The sequence below is a fragment of the Balearica regulorum genome, chromosome 2 (genome assembly GCF_011004875.1).
Source record: "Balearica regulorum gibbericeps isolate bBalReg1 chromosome 2, bBalReg1.pri, whole genome shotgun sequence".
NCBI lineage: Eukaryota > Metazoa > Chordata > Aves > Gruiformes > Gruidae > Balearica > Balearica regulorum.
Window position 1 is genome coordinate 122,549,815 of NC_046185.1, and position 19,402 is coordinate 122,569,216.

The window sequence follows — 19,402 nt, forward strand, 5'->3', positions numbered from 1 at the left end:
CAAGGCCCAGGGCAGGATCCCATCCCCCTGGCAGAGTGGGTTCCCCCCTCGGGGAGGAGGCTGCACCAAATACCGATCCTCAGAAGCGGAGGTGCACCAGCATCACTGGAAAAACGAGCGTTCAGCTCAGCCTTGCAGCAGGCTGCCAATCCCTTTCAATGGGATTTTGTAGCCCCCTTGATCCTGCTTTTTTAAAGAGAGAGAACACCGGGTCAATACGTATAATTAAACTCATTCCTTTATAGGCGTGAACCGCGGGCATCTTCCCTCCGGGAGCAAAACGGGCGGGTGCGGGTGCGGAGCCGGCTTCTCCCGGCGTGTGTGCCCCCCCCCCCCCGGGCCCCCGCTCCCCGCCGCGCCGCCCTCCCGCCGGTCACACACCCGCGGGACCCACCTGCCCACCTCACACCATCTTTTATTTCCCCGCCCCGCCACACGCCCGAGCCGCGGATGCCTCCGGCCACCGGGGAACTCACTGCGGCGCTATTAAACGATCGGTACCGACACCCGGGGGGGGGGTGTGACAGGGCAGGGCAGGGCCCCCACGGAGAGCGGTACCTCCGAAGGTGCGGGCCGGCAGGTTTGCCCGCGGGTCCGGCGGCGGCTGCACGGGGTCCCCCCGCGGGCGGGCGTACCGGCAGCTGTCTGCCCCGGGGCGGCGGCGCCGGGCGCGCGTGGAGGGAGGGACGCGATGAAAGGGGGGGGGTGTTGCCCACGGACCCGGCGCTCTAGAACGGAGCCGCTCCCGATCCCCCCCCCCTCCTCCCCCTCTAGAACCCCGCCCGTCCAGCGCGCGGCGGCGCGTGGCGTGGCGTGGCGCCCCCCCCCCATCCCCGCCCCCCCGCGGCCGCCGCCCGGCTCCGCAGTGTAGGGGGCTGCCCCGTCACCTGATCACCGCCGCGCGCGCGCGCGCGCACCGCCCCCCCCGCCTTCCCTTCCCCCCCCCCCCCCCCGCGAGCGCGCGCGGGGGCGGGGGTGCCCGGTATATACGTCCCCGCCGCCCCCGCCCCTGCCTGCCTCCTGCAGCAGGGGAGGCTGCGAGGCGCCGCCGCTGCGCCGGGCCCCGGCAGGTGGGCGAGCCGCGCCGCACCGGGGCTGCCACGGGGTGAGTGCGCGGGCGGCGGGTGTGGGGCTCCGGCCCCCCCCTCCCCCCCCTTCTCCCCTCCCGCTGGGGGGCGGGGGAGCGGCGCCACCGCCGCGGGAAGGTGCCGGGGGGCGGCGGCGGCCGCGGGGGGCTCGCCCGGGCGGTACCTGTTGCGGGGCTCGGGGGGCTGGGGGCGTGGGCGGCGGCGGCGGCGCCGCGGAGTTTGGGGGGGCGGCGGTCGGTAGCTCCCCGCGCCTTCGGGGTGGGGGCGCGTCGCGCCCGCCGAGCGAGCCCCGCGGACCCCCGGAGGTCCGGCCGGTCACCCGGCGCCCCCCCCCCCCCCCCCCCCCCCGCAGGGGAGCGGAGCGGCTTCGCGTTGCCCGGGGGTCGCGGTGGAGCGCGGGTGGCGGGGCGGCGGGGACAGCCTGCGCACGGCCGCACCTGCACTACGGCAGCCCGCGGGTACAGCCCCCGCCCCGGGCTCTTTCCGGAAAGTTTCTAGAACTCCTTAAAACGGGTCGTTACATTTAAAAAGCCAAAGCTCCCGGAGACCGGGCTCCCGTACCGCCACGGCCCGGTAAGGATGTTCGCGTGGAGGCTCGTCTTGGCGACCTGCCCTTCCCGCACCGCTGCGCACAGGCTGGCGTGTGTGCGCGCTGCTACAGAAAACACGCGTGGCCCTCCCTCAGCCTGCCGGCAGCTGTGCGGTCGGGTGTTGCAGACACCGAGTTAAGCTCTCCGTGCCGGGCACGCCGTGGTCGGAGCTGTACGGCAAAGGGTGGCACAGAGTCGCGTCCCTGCGAGTAGCTGTAGAGAAAATGGTTTTGCAATGCCTCGGTTGTTGGGGTGTGTGGTTTGGGATTTTGGTGGGGTTTTTTAGTTAAAATCCTGCCAAACTTCTGCAAGCATTGCGTTCTGGCCACCGTTTACCTCACGAGGATCAAGCAAAAACACAATTACTTTTAAAAAAATTTTGTTGGGAAATCCAGTGTATGAAAAAAATCCTATTCCAATTGTCGGTGCGTTGGGAAGAGCAGCCGCTCTCCAGGAGCGTGCCTTTGCCGGGCAGATTTTGGGATGCAGGTGCTGCGTGCTACGCTGATGTGTGCTGGAAGGTTCCAGAACGGTGCCGCCAGCCCTTCCCCCGGCAGGGTGGGCGCTGCCCGCTCTGCGGGAGCGCCCCAGAGCACCCATCTCGCTGGGGACTGCGCAAGGGGAATGAGCAATCGGGCTTCCACGCCGATACAGCACATCTCTGTAACCCAGAGGGGGGATGACAACGTAAAGCTTCTGCACTGGGTGTACGTGGTGAGGAGGAGAGCTCGGCTGCCCTCGTGCAGTCGTGGTTTGGTGACCAAGCCGTAGTCATCGTTAACAGGGAGCCACCAGAAAACACTTTTGCTGTGCTGCTTCTGCTGAAGTGGTTTTGAGAAGCCCAGGTTGCTACAACCTGGAAGAAGTTTGAAACGGCAATAGTCAATGATGCTCCCTTTTGACGAGCCCTCTCCTCCTGCAGTGGAGCACCAGCTCTCTGTAACACAGGCGTTAACATGCTTTATTGCAGCAGGATGGGTTCTCTTTGCTTTCTAACAAACTAGACCAATTACACAAAATCAGCTGAGAGGGGTGACCTACTTCGAGGGAGGAAAGGAAAAAGAGTTTTTGAGGAGACCTTGATTTAAAAAGAGTGTTTGAGGAGACCTTGATTTCAAACATCACCTTGCGGTGTCCTACCATTTGTCCTAACCAAGCAGGGCTATTAGCTCCTGAAGGTGTGAAACGCATGGCATAAAGGCTTGCCTTTTTATTTTCTTTTCCCCCCTTGCTGCTTTAGCAGGAAGGAAATAGTTATTCATAAACATGCATTTTAGGTGTTTCTTAAACATTCTTGTATTACAGCTGTAGTACCAAGAGGTTAAAATACCTAGAATGTTTCTCTCTAGCCCATCTCTCAAACAGTATTTTTAAAATTAGAGCGTCATTAGCAAAATCAGAGGTAGTTCTGGGGAAGTGGGGATGCTTTATGGTTGAAAGTCACAAAGCTGACAAATAACATCTTCACTAATACCTGGATCTTGCAGGTCTTCAACACGGTTGGCATTGCCACAGCTACCTTCCTGCCTGCGGCTCAGTGCAACGTGTAAGTACAAGAGGTGTTCCTATGAATTTTTGGGTGTGTGGATTTTGGGAGAATAAAGGTTTCTTCCCCTGTCTTTAAATAGGTGGGTTGATTGCGACAAATGGGGAACATAGCATATTGCAGATGTTTTTGGCTGGGAGGCATCATGGGTAATACCTAAGAGGTTCTGCTTTTTCATACAAAAAAAAAAGTAACTAGGAAAGAATTTGCCTATATTTCCAGTGCTCTTACCTATTCCCTGTGAAAGAATGAGATGTATTTTTCAATTAATTTGTGGCAATCTTAGGGCCTTTCTTGAGCCACTGAAATGTCGGAAGGTAGGTACCCCAAGGATTTCATTAATACCACTCAACAGTCAATGAATAGATGAAAACCACAAAGCAAAATGAAGGTATGGTGACAAATACAACTTATTTCATGTGAGAGTAGTGCTTTTAATGTAATAAGAATATAAACTGTCTTACCAGCATGAAACATCTACGTATTAAATGCCTGTTCAGAAGGGAAGAGTTGGCTGCATTTCACCACAGGTTAAGTAATTGTGGGTTAATAGCGTTCTGTCAAATACATGCTGGGAAATTATTAATATAAGAAGTAATGATTCTTCTTAATTTGCCTGCGTTTTACCTTGAAAAGAAGTCACATTTCTGAAAACTCAGTAGTGCATAGCTGCATGATGGCTGATGGAGATGTAAAATAGGTTTTAAAAAGATGGTATGGATGCTCATGAGATAGTTTTAGAAATAGAAGGAAGGGGGGGAATTGGGCCTTCCCGTGAGAACTGTGTCCTACCTGATTATTTTCCCTTTAATACATCAGGTTAAATGATGCTCCATTTTGGCTTGTGTTAACATAATATTGTTGTTGGCTAGTCTTAGTCAGGCTCGTGTTTTAAAAGATAGATGAAGGCTACAAGTTCTTTTTAATTAAACTGAGTGTACATAGCGAGACCTCGGAGAACATGATACTACCTAAAATTGTTTTGGAAACAGAAGATATTTTCTGTACTTTAGCAGTGTCTTCAGTATTTTCTCATAGTGTGTACTTGGTATTTAATGTTAAGGTACGGCTGCCTCAAATCGGTTACGTAAATAGTGATTAAGTAAATGGGACATTCTTTCATGAGAAACTTGTCATTTAGTATTCTTATAAATTAGGTGGTTAAATTCATGTGTTTATTGAAAATCTTATAACTGGGATTTAATAGTATAAAGTTTCGAACATTCTTTTCACATTGTGCACTTGTGTAGTGGTGTCAATACATGTGCAAGGAGAGGAAACTATTTACTTCATCTTATTTTACAGTTAATACATCATATGCAAATAGAGTGAGGTTGATGCAGGGTGTATGTGTGTAAAAAAAAAAAAAAAAATTTCCTTGTTCTCAAAATTTTTTTAGGATAAATAATTGACCAATATAGGCTTGTCAGGTTTTGGGGGAGAGTGGGTGCTTTGGAGAAGGGTTGTGGGTTTTGTTGGTTTTTTCCTGGTAATTTTTAATTTTTAAAGAATTGGTTTTCTAGTTTAAGAAACTGGCAAGGGAGGGAGAGATGCGAGACGTTATTACAGGAAAATGTCAGTACTGTCCTGTTCCTTCATTGTTTCATTCATGGGATTTTTCCTCCTCCTCTCTGACCAGCCAAAAGATTATTTGGGAGGGGAGGGAAAGAAGAGAGTGTGTTTTTTAAGGTAGACACATGTATCAGAGGGGATGCTTAATTAGAAAATTGTAATACAGCCCTACAGCCTAATGGAGTGAGAAGATGACAATTCTCAGCCAGCTGGGTGGGGCACAATGCAGTGCTAACTGTAAGCCTTTTGTCTAATAAAAATGTCTGAAACAAAGTGATTGTCTGGCAATCTGCATCCCGCTTGACCTTTTTAAAGGCAGCAAAACAAAGTTAACGAATGTATCATTCAGTGGCCACCCGGTACGTCGGGATTTTTGTGCGTTACTGGAGAGTCACGACTCTTGCTGCTTTGGTTCCTATCGCAGCATGGTTATTTGGAGTTTGAAAGATGATTTGTGAAATAGTGCCTGTTGAAATTATTAAAGCCTCGAGCGAAAGAAAAGCCCTGTATATAGCTGCTAAACTACTTTGCCTGACTGTTTTGGTTTTTTAAGATTTTGTTTCTTGTCAGTGCAATGAATTAACTTCACCAGAGTTTCACAGGGTTGCTGGAAAATACAAATCTTGCTGGTCCTAAGCTGCGCTTTAAGTCTCTTTATTACTGAATAGTTGGAATTACTAGATAATTACAGAAAACCTAGTGCATTATGTAAGTTAAATGTAGGCATTGTTTTAAAACCTTATTTTAATGAGATAAGGCATTCTTAAATGCTCTTGCTAGAAAAATGTATTTGAGCTTTTTTAATTGCTGAAAATACTGCATGGTCATTAAAGAACTTACAGCATTTCATAAGCAGGATACTTGCAAGGCGCTGTTGGGTTTTTTAAAGCTCTGTAACAATCCCGGATATGTATAAGCAGGTATTTATGTTTTGCTAAATTTGAAACAGTATAAAACATATAGCTTGTGCAAGACCCTATAAGCCTGAATCTATTGAAAACTGTGTTGTACAAGAATCTGATTGTTCTGATGCAGATCATCAGCAGTGTGAGGGGGATTTTTTTTTTTTATGGCTGTGAGATACCTCGGAAATAATAGAACTAATATTTGTGCTGGTTTGTTAGTCCATTAAATGCGTAATTACTTCCTTTGAACACAATTGAGGAGGTTCATTCACAAATTAATACTTGTTTTTAATGGTAGGTGACAGTATCACCACTGAAATGCAGAATTCTCTGTGGCTTAACGCTTTCTGTAGAGACAAACAATTTAATTTGCATGTATCGAAAAGGAAAATGGTGGCTTCTCATCTCTCGGTGAAGACCGAATAGAAAACTGATGTGGTGATGTCTTAATGCTGGGGCACTGTTTTGCAAAGAATAATGTATACGCTGAAGTATCATCATAAAATTAGATAAACTTTAAAATGAGCAGTGAACATTTTGAGATGCAGTCCCTTTCTGCTGCACTTAATATCCGAATGTTATAACGGACATCGGCGCTAACAGAACACACTCAGGCTTATGTATTGTATTATAGATAAAACAGGGAATAGGCTAAAGAGGGGAAATAAAGTGCTATCCAGGAACTGATTTTTCTTAAGCTTACTCTAGGATGTTCAAGGCTAAGATGAAAAAGTATAAATGGTAAACGGTACATATTTATCATCTGTGCAGTATTGATCTAGATGAAAAGGAAACAAGTAAAAATCAGCATTTTAAATAGAACTTAAAAATGAATCTCCAAGACTTCGAAACCTGTAATCAGTGTAAATTGGAGGGGAGGAGAAGGAAGGGATTGGGGGAATGGTTGCAGGAGTTAAGGCACATGCTCTACTTCTTCAGCTCTGTATAAGGAAGTAGGTATCATGATGGAGAACACAAAGCAACCACCTAAATTTACTGGATTTCAAATCAACTAGTAGCACTCATGAATTACACGGGGTGTTTCTGCAAATCAGTGTGTTGCGTCTGTGCTTTGTTGGAGCAGCAGACCTATTTGCAAAGCTGTTTGTCACACTGTCGTTTTTATTATAATAGGGCTTATATGGAAATATTCCTGCAATGCATGTAAAGAAAAGACAAATGGCAGCATTTATAGAAAGTGGCAGATTATACCGCAACGTGTGTGTAGGGAGGAGGGGGTTGGTGTTGTGTTGTTTCCCCCCCAGCCTCCTTACTAAAGAGGGATTGACGTTATTTTGTTTAAATATGGTGCATGTTACATTGGACTAATGTAAAGATTAACACAATAGGGCCCTTAACCTGGTTAAGGACTCTGGGTCCTGCCCCAAGGTAAATAATGAATACGGTTTTGTTTGCCCAGCGGGTCTTACTGTGTGGAAAAATAGCTGGGAGCCTGTTCTTTCTTTTTAACTGCTGGTCTCGCATATAAATCAATTAAAATTAGGGGTGTTTTGGAAGAAGTTTGGCCTTTCTAACAAGCTAAGAGACTTGGATTTTTTTGGTTTATTTCAGCTGAAGGGCTTGATCCCATTTTAATTTTTTTTTATACTTAAAGAGCAAAAACATCAATTTCAAGATAAAAAAGAAATCGTGACCTCTTTAGCTGATGTAAAGCAGCATTTGCACTTCTGGACTTGTGCTGTTCCTTCTCTGTAGTAAATGTGGTCCTTAGTAATTAGCAATATATTGTTAATTTTTGTGTAAATTTGGAATTTAATTTTTCTTAAAGCATTAGAGGGAAAAACATGAACAAGAAGGCAGAGATGAGGAAAAAAATAGTATTTTCTTTCTCATTGGGAAAGACCGCTTTTCCTGCTGAATAGATTTAATTTCTCTGCCTTCCCTACTAAGGGGTAGCATACAAAGGGATACAAGTGTTAGAGGATGATACAGGCTTTACATGCAGGAAGGTGCAAAGCTGGACCCAAGTTCCTTGGTGTCCTGATGGGTTGTACGTTCCCTCATGGACCCCACCTGGTGATGGGTAGCTCTGACTTTTTGGCTGCTCTTTGAAAACCAGTGTTCGTCATGGGGGCTGACAAATAAGAAATAGATTATTTTACAGATTTAGTAAAGTGCAAGTTTAAATTAGAATGCTTCTGAAGACAGATCTAGTCTACATTTAGACTGTAACTGAAAAAAGTTGTAAATTATTATTTTGGTTAACTATCAAGGTAATGATGCCATGGGCAATTTCAGAGCATGTTGAAGGAAAACGGCCGCTGCCAGTTGTCTCGGCTGTGCTTACAGCAGCAAGAGCTCTGTCTCAAGTCCTTCATCAGTGCTGGTTCACGGAGCCGTTAGCCAAGCTGAGAGCCCTTTGCTTTGAGATGCACCTTGCACTTCTTCCATCCTTGAACAGCTCTGTTAGCACAAGCTCCGTGTTTTCACTCAGCTTGCTGGTACGCTATGGACTCTCATCCTGAGCCGCTTCACTCAAGACCTCTTAAAACAAACACTCACAAGGTTGAGACAAAAAGCGCTGGCGTCCCTGCAGCCGGGGGAATGACGCTGTTGACTGCAGTTGAGTTGAGGTGTCATGTAGCGGCTGCACATCCCCTTCGCCTTGCACGGTGTCCTCCCAGAAACCAGCAGCAGGGAGGAGGGTCTGCAAAAGGCACCAGATAAGAGTGTCTCTTACCTCCTGCTTTCTAATTAAGAGTTAGATAACTTAGCAGGATTACTCTAGCCTAAAGAAAGAAAAAAAATCTGTCTAGCAGTCAGTGACATGTCGCATAGCTGCTTGGAGGTGATCAGCAGCCTCACCGAGTCAGAGCAGGTACTAGAGCTTAGGAACAGAAAGGAGATGCAAGTCACCCTTGAGGACTTGCGGGTTTACTGGAAGCCAGTGGAAACATTCTTGGCATGCTGTGGTAGGTATTGTGTTGGTGAAGGTGCTGGTGACTGTATCTTAAATCTCTGCTGTTGACTGATCACCAGGTCCGGGTGAGCCAAGGAAGGACCAGACAGAAAACTGGACAAAACCCAGGAACTCTTAGAGAGTTATGCCCTGCTTTCCCCCCACCCCAGTCCAGCTATGTTACTGGTCCTGAGAGCCATCGAGGACAGGCACACCATGGAGAGCTTGGAGCTGGCACAGCTGGGCAAAGCCTGCCCTTGGAGGGAAGGATGATGTTGCAGCTGATTCCAGAAGTACAGCCTCATCACATCTTCCAGTGGTTCTCTGGGCTGTTAAAAACAAACAAAACAAACCATCCATATTTTCCTTCAAAGCTTCTTTAAAAGTATAGAGGCACTGCCTGGTGACTAACTCTGGGATTGAAGGCTGGATGTACGGGAACTTAAGACAGCTCAATCTGTCACAGATGCCAAGCCTGACCTTGGACACATAGATAAGCTTCCCTTCAGCATTGCCTTTCTGGCAAAGAATTGGGTGAGGTGGTGGAAATGGCATTTATCGATTTCTTGCGAGCGTGCTGAGGTGTAATGTTTGTGAAGGTGTTTGTGATCCTTTGGGGAGAAGTGCAGTGTACTTCTTTGTAACCCCCTTCGTAGGGGCAAGGTGGGAAGCATGCTTTGAATCTCCTCTCCTCCAAACCTCCTCACCATGGGCTCCTTCAGAAAGTGAGCATGGCTTTCCTAGATAAAGAGGTTGATCCCGAGAGCATTTGAACGCGTTATCCAGCCGGCTGTCAGTATTGGAGCGTGAGGGGCTGCATGCAGCCCCGTTTTGGGGGAAGGAAGGGTTTTTTCCTCCTTTTGTGTTTTAAGTGAAGGTGATGTCTGCTGGCCAGAGAAGTGACTGGGAAGCGCTGCGCACTCTGTAGCCTGCAAAGGGGGCTTTGACGCTGCTTGGAGCTGAGCAACCGGAGCGTGGATGGGATTTACTGCTGTGAGTGATGTGCCCTCTTCCCTCTGTGGTGCGCTCAGCGGGAAGGCTCCGCATCTGCCTGCAGCTTTCGCCCCTGGACAGCATCACTTGCTGGATTATGGAAGCTGTCATTTATCATCACTGTCTCTGACTGTAAAAGACAGTCCAGTGCTCCTGACAAAGCAATGGGAGGATTGGCTGTGGTCGAGAAACAGCTTGCAGGGTTGGCAGGCTTTTTGTAAGTAGGAAAGTGACTTCAAAGGAAGAAAAGGAGATTGAGAGAGAGGGAACAACCCTCAAAGACCTACAGCAACAACTTTGTACTTGCATAGAGAGTTAAAATTTGCATGAGGAATGAAAAGTGTTAGAAATAAATGTGCCTGAGCACAAGTAGAGATAGGAATTTAAAAAAAAAAAAAGCAGGAGGGCATGTATTCAGAAGGGTCAGCAGGATTAAGATTCTTGATTGAGGGAAAGCCAATGGGAAGCCAGTAGAGTTTTCTGTGAGGGGAAAATGCAGCATCTATGAGAAAAGGGAATGGATGGATCACCTGGGTGCTGCAGGGTGCTTGCTGGGGCTTGCAAGCGCATCAGACGCAGGGGACCCGGGACCTCACTTCTCACCATCAGTGTGCCAAGAGGTTGGCGTCCAGCTGGACAACAAGCAGCCTGTTTGAGGGTGCAAAGGTTGAATGGTAATGGGATTAACAGCACATTTGCAATCTAAAAACTAACAAGTCCTGGTACTTACTAGCTTGATTCTATTCCCGTGAAAATCTACTAGATTTCTGCTTTTGATTTCAGCAGGTACAGCTACTACACTGAAAAAGTCACCTCGCAGTGGATAAACTGCACAGGCTCACCATTAGCCTCTCTTAGAAAGGTATTGAGCACTTGTGTACTACCTGTTTACACTGAGAGCTGTGGTGCCTTGTACTGCTTTTTTTATGGCTTGTCTACTCATGCAATGTCATGTCATGACAAAAAACCTCCCAGGTTTTTTTCAGGTACATTTTCAGCAATGTTAATGTGACCGTATAAAGCCCATTTGCCTAAACCTTGAGCGGGGTTGATCAGCTTAAAAGGTAATCCAACAGCGTTAGGAAAACAGGTGGGAGGCCACAAGGAAATTCAGCAAACCCTTCTATCAGAAACCAGAGTGCAAAGGGGCACCTGGCAGTGTGTTAATAGGCATTGGAAAGCCTCTGCTGCAGTCTGGTACCTGTACTGCCTCAGTAATACGTGCAGGACCTCCGGTCACTACTAGCAGTTGTAGGAGAGCAGCCGCTGACTTTGTGCCTTGTGTGTCCATGGTGCATTAAATCCTTGCAAGGCTTGGCTGAAACATGTGGCGACTTGCACTGGAGCAAGCCTGTGGAGTTGGGGCGCGAGTCCCTGCTCCTGCGCTCCGCTGCACTGCCCGCAGCGGCCTTAAGAGCCGCTGATCTGCTGCCTCGTAGAAAGTACATTTGGGGTTTTTCCTACTGACTGTCAGCTCCTGCCTAGTCACATCAGCGTCCCGTAACCTGCTGCCCGTGTGTTTCTCAGTTGCCATCTCAGTCTCGATGACTTCTCCTTGTAGCTCACCTTGTTCTTCCCTGGCTGCTGCCGTGCCCACAGCAGATCTGCGTCCTGTCACAGGCTGGCATCCTCATGCAGTGGTGCTGCAAATAGCAGATGGTGCAAGAACTCGTGTCTTCTATGCGTCCCAGAAGAGGTGCGGATGCAAGTTCAGGCTCCTTAGGAGCAGGGATTTCTCAAAACACGTATCCGATGAGCAGCAATGGCAGCAGCGGCAGTAGAAAGATTCAGTAGGTATCTCCACCCACACCCCGTTTCAAAATAGTAACGAGAACATTCAGCAGTTGGTAGCCTAATTTGTCCTGGGATATACAGATTTATTTTTTTTAAAGCTGGCTTTGCTGGTTATTCAAGAATCATGTGATCAAAAATTAAAGGGGTTTTATTTTTCTGCATCATGAAGGTTAAAGTGGCAACAGTTTCTTTGTGCTGTTTGACGCAGAGCCTAGCCACAGCCCTAGAGCACTGCGGCTTCCCTTCGGTGGTGCGTGGCTGGTGGATGATAACTTATCAAATACCAAGGAACGGCTGAACAAAAGCTCTTTTTAAAACAAACAAAAAAAGTCCTATGCCAAACGTCAGAGGCCACAGCATTGCTGGTTCTCAAACTGTTTTGCCCTGTTGGGCTGGGATTGGAAAGCACTTTAGATGCATGTGCTCTGTCAGGGAAACAGAAAAGACAGAGTAAACCCTCTACTGCTGCTTGCAAAGATAATCCAGGCTAAGTCTAGCCATTCCATAACCCACCTGTCCTGAAACTTGGGGGGAAAAAAACACCATTCCTGGTACGTTGATTAGGTCAGAAGGTGTAACTTTGATGCCTCAGGAAATGCAGAGGGAAAGGGCTGCCTTGCTGGCTGTAAGGATGCCTATGGCTTACCTGCTGTTATGGAGCTACCAAAAATGCAGCTGAGTTCTTGCTATAACCTCGTGAAAAAAGTCGGTGATGGTAGTATTAGAAGCTGTGGTGTTTGATTGCCTCCAGACTTTTGGGAATACAAAGTTGAGGTGATGCAGGAGATGTTTCTGACGGGCAGAAAAAGGGACACGGGTTGCTTTGCAGGTACCAGTTCTCACATTGTCTGCATCTTGCTTTACGTTGCTTGCTTATGTTATAAATAGATCAAGCCAGCAATACGCCTCATTTATACAAATCTGCAAAAAAACGCAGTATGCTTCTGGGTGTTGTGTAGCTAACCTACAAAGGTTTTTGTTCTTGTATCTGTTTCTGGAGGGGCCGGGCGCTGCGTGTGATCTGCAGCGCGAACGGGAGCGTAGGCGAGAAACGAGATGCAGAAGGGCCTTCGCGCAGGGCAGCGGGGGAACAACCTTTCTACGGCTCTCGCCCAGACTGAGAGGAGTTTAACCTTGCAAACTCCGAGCTGTCGGAGGATTTGAGTGGGCGAGATGGGGAGCGCATGGTTTGACAAATCGGCATTAGGGGTTAATGCTGCCTGGAGCATTTTGACCCCTGGGGCTGGTGGGAAGAGGAGCCCAACATGGGGCTTACCCTCTTACTTTTGCATTTGTCTGTGGGTTTTTTTTTCTTTTCCCTTGTCTGCCCTTGCACCCCAGGATTGATCAGCCACCGGTCTAAAACCATGCTCCGGAGGCTGTGCCCTCTCCCGTGGGGTGAGACCCCTCGTTTGCTGGCGGCATCCCAAGGGGGAGCACAGGGAGCCGGGCGGCGGGGTGCTGAGGCATCCCAACTTGGGGACTCCCCAGGCTATGGGAAACGCAGCTGTGCCCGCAGCTCTTCTCCCTCCCTTAAAAATAAACCCTCAGGGGATTCAATAAAAGGTGAAACCCAAAGTAGTAATTCTAGAGAATGGCTAATATTTTATTATGGGGAAGAAATCGTCCGTCTGTGTGAGCAGGAAAAAGGAAGATGTGAGAAAGAGCGTGTTCTGTAAGGACGACAGGGTGTGGCTCAAGCATCAGTAACAAATGCTGGAAGAAAAAATGCTCTTTGTTCTGCAGTCAGGTGGGTTGACAACTATTCTCACCCATCCCTGGCATGCATAACACCCAATGCAATTAAAAAATCGGGGAAGGCTTGACGTACTGAAACTGCTGCAAATGCAGCAAGCAGAGAGATTCAGCCTAGAATCTGCTGCTCTCTTTTTTTTTTCTCTTTTTAAACAAATACATTCCAAAGCTCATTCAGTGTATTTGTGTTTCATACAGCTGCACTGTTTTAATATCAGTGTTTTGTATGTTTAATGCTTCAAATAGTAAGTTAAAGCTCTCTAGCATTAAAATTTATACGGGCCTACATGTGACTAAATTGGACCAAAGTGTGCATTAAAGTGTATTAAAAATGTGTACATCCATATACACATGCAGTACAGCAAATCGACTCGTAATTACAGTCTTGTTAATTAGAAAATAATTTCAAAGCTATTCCTTTTAATCTGCCCTTGTTTGGCAGGTTTAATAACTTTTGTAAAAGATTAAATAAATAGAAAATAAAAATACGTTCACAGTTGCTTTTAGGTTGCTACAGGCTAAAGCAATATCTTGAGCTTAAAAAAAAAACCCTCTTATCCTCTTTTTTATGCTTTGTTCATTCTGCTGTAAGTTGGTGTGATTAAGTGACTAAAATGTTGGTGTCTTCCCCCCCCCGCCCCCAGTGTCAGAACTAAAACTCAGTCTCTGCAGTTGCTGGCAAGAAGTGAAATCCTTGCGTAAGTGAAATACTATGAACTTGTTTGTAGAAAAGCAAGCGGGACTGAACGTATAAAGCAATGAAAAGAGGATACAACTGATATGTATCTCCTCTCTTCCCATTTTAAGTAAATTCTTTTAAGTTCAGGGTCAGGAATATGGACAGTTACTACTTTTGCATGTCTGTATAAATATATGTGTATTTTCATATCTTCTAAAAATGTCGTCTTTCTTTTTCTGGGAGGAAGAGGAATCTACTTGCAAATTTACATCTTGTGACATTTCCTTACAACTGCACGCTGGCGTATGCACTGCTAGAGGCCAGCCCATCATTTCTTGGTAAAAAGAACCTTTCAGCTCGGTTACCTCCTGTAGAGAGCTAATTTTCCAGCAGTCAGGCTTGATCTGGATAAATAATTAGAGAGCGCGAGAGAGAGATGAAGATGATCACATCAGCGCTGTCTGTAATTCGGTTAATACAGCCAGACCCTGTGATTTCGCGTCTGCAGCGTACTTGCGTGGTCTCAAAAGCCGCAGAGGCGAGCAAGCAACAAAGCCAATCGGTTACATTTGTCTTGGAAGAATTAGCGGCACTTTTCATTCATTTGTCGAAAGCCAGCAAACAGCTGCAGCATGCATCTGCAACACGAGAAGGTGATTCTTGACACGTTCGCTCTCCCCGCCTGTCCTCCCCCCCATATGCAAAAATTTCATCACGCAATTAATGCTGGGGTATTGCCATCCTTAAGGATAGCTTTTTTCTTTGCAGTTTGAGACCTTGCGGTGTTTTTTTATTTGACTTAAAATTGGGATCTTGTATAGCGGGGTCAAAGCTGACTAGGTGAAGCCTACCATTTTGGCATTTCTTGATTTAATTTTTTTTTTATTTATTTCTTTTAAAAAGCTGTTCAAAATTATCTGATAGCAATACTAAACCGCAGAGATGATGTGCCTGGTTCTTTTAGTAAGCGGTAGCATTTCACATGACTCTTAACATCACTGGAAGAGATCCAGTTAAAGCAAACTATGTTCTTGTACAGTCTTTGAGGATACGTTTGTCGTTGATGCGAATTTGTTCCTCCTACATGCGGTGCTATAAAGGGGTTAAAAATACATCTTTGGTTCACTTTATTCCCAGTGGTAGCTCCATTGCGTTTATACATGGATCAGATTAAAATAGGTCAATATCTTTTGTGGAAGGTCTTTTGACACTTTGGTGCATGACTGCAGTACACCTACCTTGAGGATGAATGGACCCTGAGGAAATCCATGCATTAACAAAAACACAGCCTAGGGATACTTTAGGATCACATTCCTTTATTCATCAACTAAATCAAAGGCTTGACACAGGATACTTTGTCATTGAGTCAGTCTAAATAATACTTTTTGAGGTAACAGATGACTTCTGCCGAAGAAATAAACCGATGTGTTTAGATTGGCAAGAAACATCTGAATGGCGTGGGTTTATTCTGTTCTTTACTCTGCATCATTTGCATTAAAATATACATGTATATGCTCTAGCTGAAAATTTTCAGAACCTTATTAAAAAGAAAATTGTGTATTAAGGCATTGCCTTATGGCAGGAAGTCTTTGTCTGCCCGTTTGCTTTATTGCAGTTGTTTACTGCCTTGAATCGATTTTTGTCTACCAAATCAGTATATTGAGGATGGCTGGGGAAGGCAGGGTGGAGGGGCAGGGGGTTGCAGTTCTGCAGTTAGCAGGACCAAGAAGCTGTTTGCTGCCTCATGGTGTGTAGGGTTTTTGCTCTTTTAAAAAAAAAAAAAAAACCACCACCACCTTGGAATTTCCATATTATAAAGAGGAAGAGGCTTCTTTTCGATATAATGGCGCCATTAACATCTATTAATAATGCAGACAGGGTAAGTAGCTGGAGTTGGAGCTCCCTGGGGGCCTCGTAAAACAGATGTGCACTATATCTTCCCGGATTTGATAGCTGCTGGGGTCGAGGGGGTCGCTGTGGTTCCCCTTTATTTCCTCTGGCAGCGGTTTTCTAATTTAAGCACCTCTGTCTCCTGGCTACAGTTGCCTGCTGCGATGTGGAGGGGGTGTTCGCGCATTGTCATGCCTGCTGCCGGAAAAAGGGGCGCGAGCAGCGTCGCCCCTGCCTCCGTGCTGCCTGCCGGCTCGCTCGCTCTCAGCGCGGTCTTCTCAGATGTGATTTCTCTTCAAGGTGGTGGAGCCGGGCTCTTTTGTTGATTTTTTTTAATTATTATTATTTTCTTTTCCCAAAAAGAAATTAAGGTAAGCATTTCCTCCTCCTCACAGCTGCAGATTTTTATTTTTTTTTTGCATGGGAAGGAAGAAATATTTCGGCTTGCAAGAGCGTGTAAGATACCGCTTGAGGTGAGGTCTAGCCCCCAGTGGGAAATGTAGTTGCTGTATCCCCTTTTTCAAGATTACGCTTCTCAGTTTTAATTGAATATATTCACGGTGCTGCCTCTGAATAGATAGTGCTGCATGTTCTTTCTATAGCTGTCTGCATTTAACTCTGAGAGGGTGGGGTATACCAGCAGGACTTAAAATAATTCATTTTTTTATGCTGTTTCTTTAATGGCAGATTACTCCGCAAAAGTAGCTATAAAAATATTAGTGGTCACAGTGTATGGCAAAAAGTCTTTATAATCAGTATTGTATCAGATGCACTCGCATCACAGAGGTTTAGGATTGCCTTCGGTGAGATGTATGAGATGTAAACGTCTGTCCTTGTGTGCACTCGTATTGCAACACGGTCTTGCTGTATATGTTTAAATGTAGAGGTATGCACTTTTACTAGCTTGTAACAGATTGGGGGGGGGAGTCCTGATATTGATTCCAGATCACTTTCAGCTGCTTCTCCCAGCTGCCTATTGCAGTTAAAAGTTTTAGAAATGTGCAGAAAGGTAATGTAACTCCTTGGAAAGGAAGGAACAGACAGAACACTTATTTCTCCACCTCTTTTATTCTTCCATTACCATGTATGCAAATGACCATTAGTCTCTCGCTGCGAGGAATACTGTATTATATCGGGAAGCATAATTTCTGCTGTGTATGCTGCAGGAATACCCTCAGCTGAGAATTAGGTTGCATCTGTCTTTTCAGAAAGATAAAGATACATCGGGTAGAAGGAACCAGCAGAGGCATAAGCAGGATTTTTTCAGAAGTGCTGCATAAGCCAGTCTATGGGGATTCAGCAGGCAGCCTTCCAAACAGGGAGGATGGACCTTACTCTTCCCCCAAATTCATTGAAAACTTTAAAAAAAAAAAAAAAATTGTCTCTGACCTCTCATGTGCTTAAAAATCCTTTGCTGTACTGCTTTCTTCTTTCTATATACTGAGACGCTGTGCGTTGCTCGCCTGCCCTTGTGACTGTGTGCTGACATACCAGGCGCTTCGCTTAAAATGGTACTGTGTGATTGCTACCAGACCTGTATTAAATTGGGGTGCGAGTGGACGTGTTAACTTGACTACCTGGCATATTTTAAAAGCATAAATACTTATAATGTTTGTTTCTCAAATGTTTTCTTTCTCTAATAGTGTCCAAATCCAAAAGGTGGAAATTAAATAATTAAAAAATTGTATGTAAAACTTGGGTGAAAAAAGACTTAATAGCAAAACTACGCTTTTATATACAACTTTGTTATTTTTTTTCTTTTTTATTAGATCTGGGCTATACTTGCAAATAGTTGCCGCCTCTTAATATATTGATTGATCCTATTGCCTTTCTGATAGAAATACCAGTATACTGGTAATATTTGTTAGACTTCAAACATAAATATGCAGATTTTACAAAACACCTAAATTAAGTCATTAAATGTGTGTAACTTTAAAACGAGTGCATTCACAAATAACTTTTTAAACCAGCCATTTTTCTTGGGAAAGCTTGCTGGCTGTTACTTCTGGTAATTTTGTTTGCTGAATAACACAGAACATTTGCCCTCTCCTTACAGAAGAGGTCAATGGGGTTCATAACTGACAGGTTCAAAAGAATAAAATACCATGTGTTTTTAATCAGATACTTGAGTCAATGTTTTTTATTGATATTTTGCTAATTTATAGTCTGTTTGGTAAATTGTGATACAAATATTGTATAAATACATAACATTCAGCCCTTTTTTATGAAATCAGTGTATGAAGCTATGACTGCTGTTAGTACTTAATGATTCCTTTTCTCCTGGCTCTATAAAGTAATCCCTTCAGAATTAATTGAAGACCTAAACATTAATCAGCATAAGGAGAGGCTGTAGGACCAAACTATACATTTTGTAGTTTACCTATTGTTTGTTAAAACAAAACCAACAAACCTGAAACCATTTTTTTTGTTCGTGGCCTCAGTCACTTATTTAGGCCCCTTCTGGATTATCAATGGCAAATTTTACATCTGAAATCAGTTCAGATGCGTAATATTTGGTTGTTTAATATTTAATGACTGATTATGATTGAGATTATATATATATTATTCTTTGCCTTGGTAAGAGTTCCTCTGTGAAATGAAGACAGACTGTGGATTTTGTGGTGTTGGTGTACGTTTTCTCCTTATTTTTCCATAAGGGGAAAATACACACACACACATACACAATCAGTAATAGGAAACAGTAATTTTAATTACTTCTATACTATGATTGTGTCCTGGATGATCAAAACCTTTTTTTAAGGTAGAATAATAAACAAAGCTAGAAGCAAAATTGTCCACTTAGGGAACTTCACTGAATATAAAAATACATTGCTAGAAGTCAGGCGTCCGCATTCTTTGGGAAACAAAGGAAAGATCCTCTTTCCTTTGTTAATGGTATTTATCATCTTTAACTCATTAGTTGCTGAAGGCAGAGATGAAATGTTGGAGGGATTAGAGATGATCCAGTGATAAAATTCACATGGGTTCTTTGAGGAATGCCCGTGTACTGGTATTTTGCAGATAAAATACACACAAAAATACGTAAGCTGCAGGCATTGCTCCTCCTTAAAGAACACTGAATTTTTATCCCGTGTTGTTGTGTGTGTTTAATGCCTTCTAAAGAGGGACAATTGCAGAATTCCGTTTTATCTGAACTTCGGATGTGCCCTTAGGTAAAATGGAAATGCTTTGTGTGGCATCCATGAGAAGGGAACAAAGTAGAAGGACTGCTTTATATGACAAGCTGTGACTTGGCCTCTTCTGAAAATATATCATTGTAATTTTGGCTGAGCCAGTCTTAAAGGTTAACTTTTAAAAAAATTAAGTGCTTGTCTGCAAAGCAGGATCAATTATGAGTTTACATAGAGCAGTAGGTAAAATATAAATATATAGATATTTTCCTTTTATCTCCCTTTTCCTTTTTATTATATGTTGAGGGAAAGGATATGTCCAAAATGAGGGATATTTTTTCCTTTTCTACAGGTAGGTGTAGCACTTTCACATGATGCATACTCTTCACTTTTTCCACGTCCGGTGAGTTGTCCTCTAATGGCATTTTAAAGAACAGTGTTTCAGTGGATGCTTCATTACGTTGTGTTTTGCTTACAAACCCACAAATAATTTGCACAATTTTGTTCATTTATTCCCATTAAATCATATGTACATGAAC

At 45.1% G+C, this 19,402-nt stretch overlaps 1 long non-coding RNA gene across 1 annotated transcript in view; it reads left to right on the top strand.

The window, feature by feature from the left end:
• The first annotated feature begins 1,035 nt into the window (after positions 1–1,035).
• The window catches only part of LOC142600779 (uncharacterized), a 67,987-nt gene continuing 49,620 nt past the window's right edge, over positions 1,036–19,402 (top strand). The window contains exons 1-2 of the long non-coding RNA XR_012834338.1: positions 1,036–1,105; positions 3,166–3,224. This is a non-coding gene — a long non-coding RNA (uncharacterized LOC142600779). The remainder of the gene's footprint in view (positions 1,106–3,165; positions 3,225–19,402) is intronic.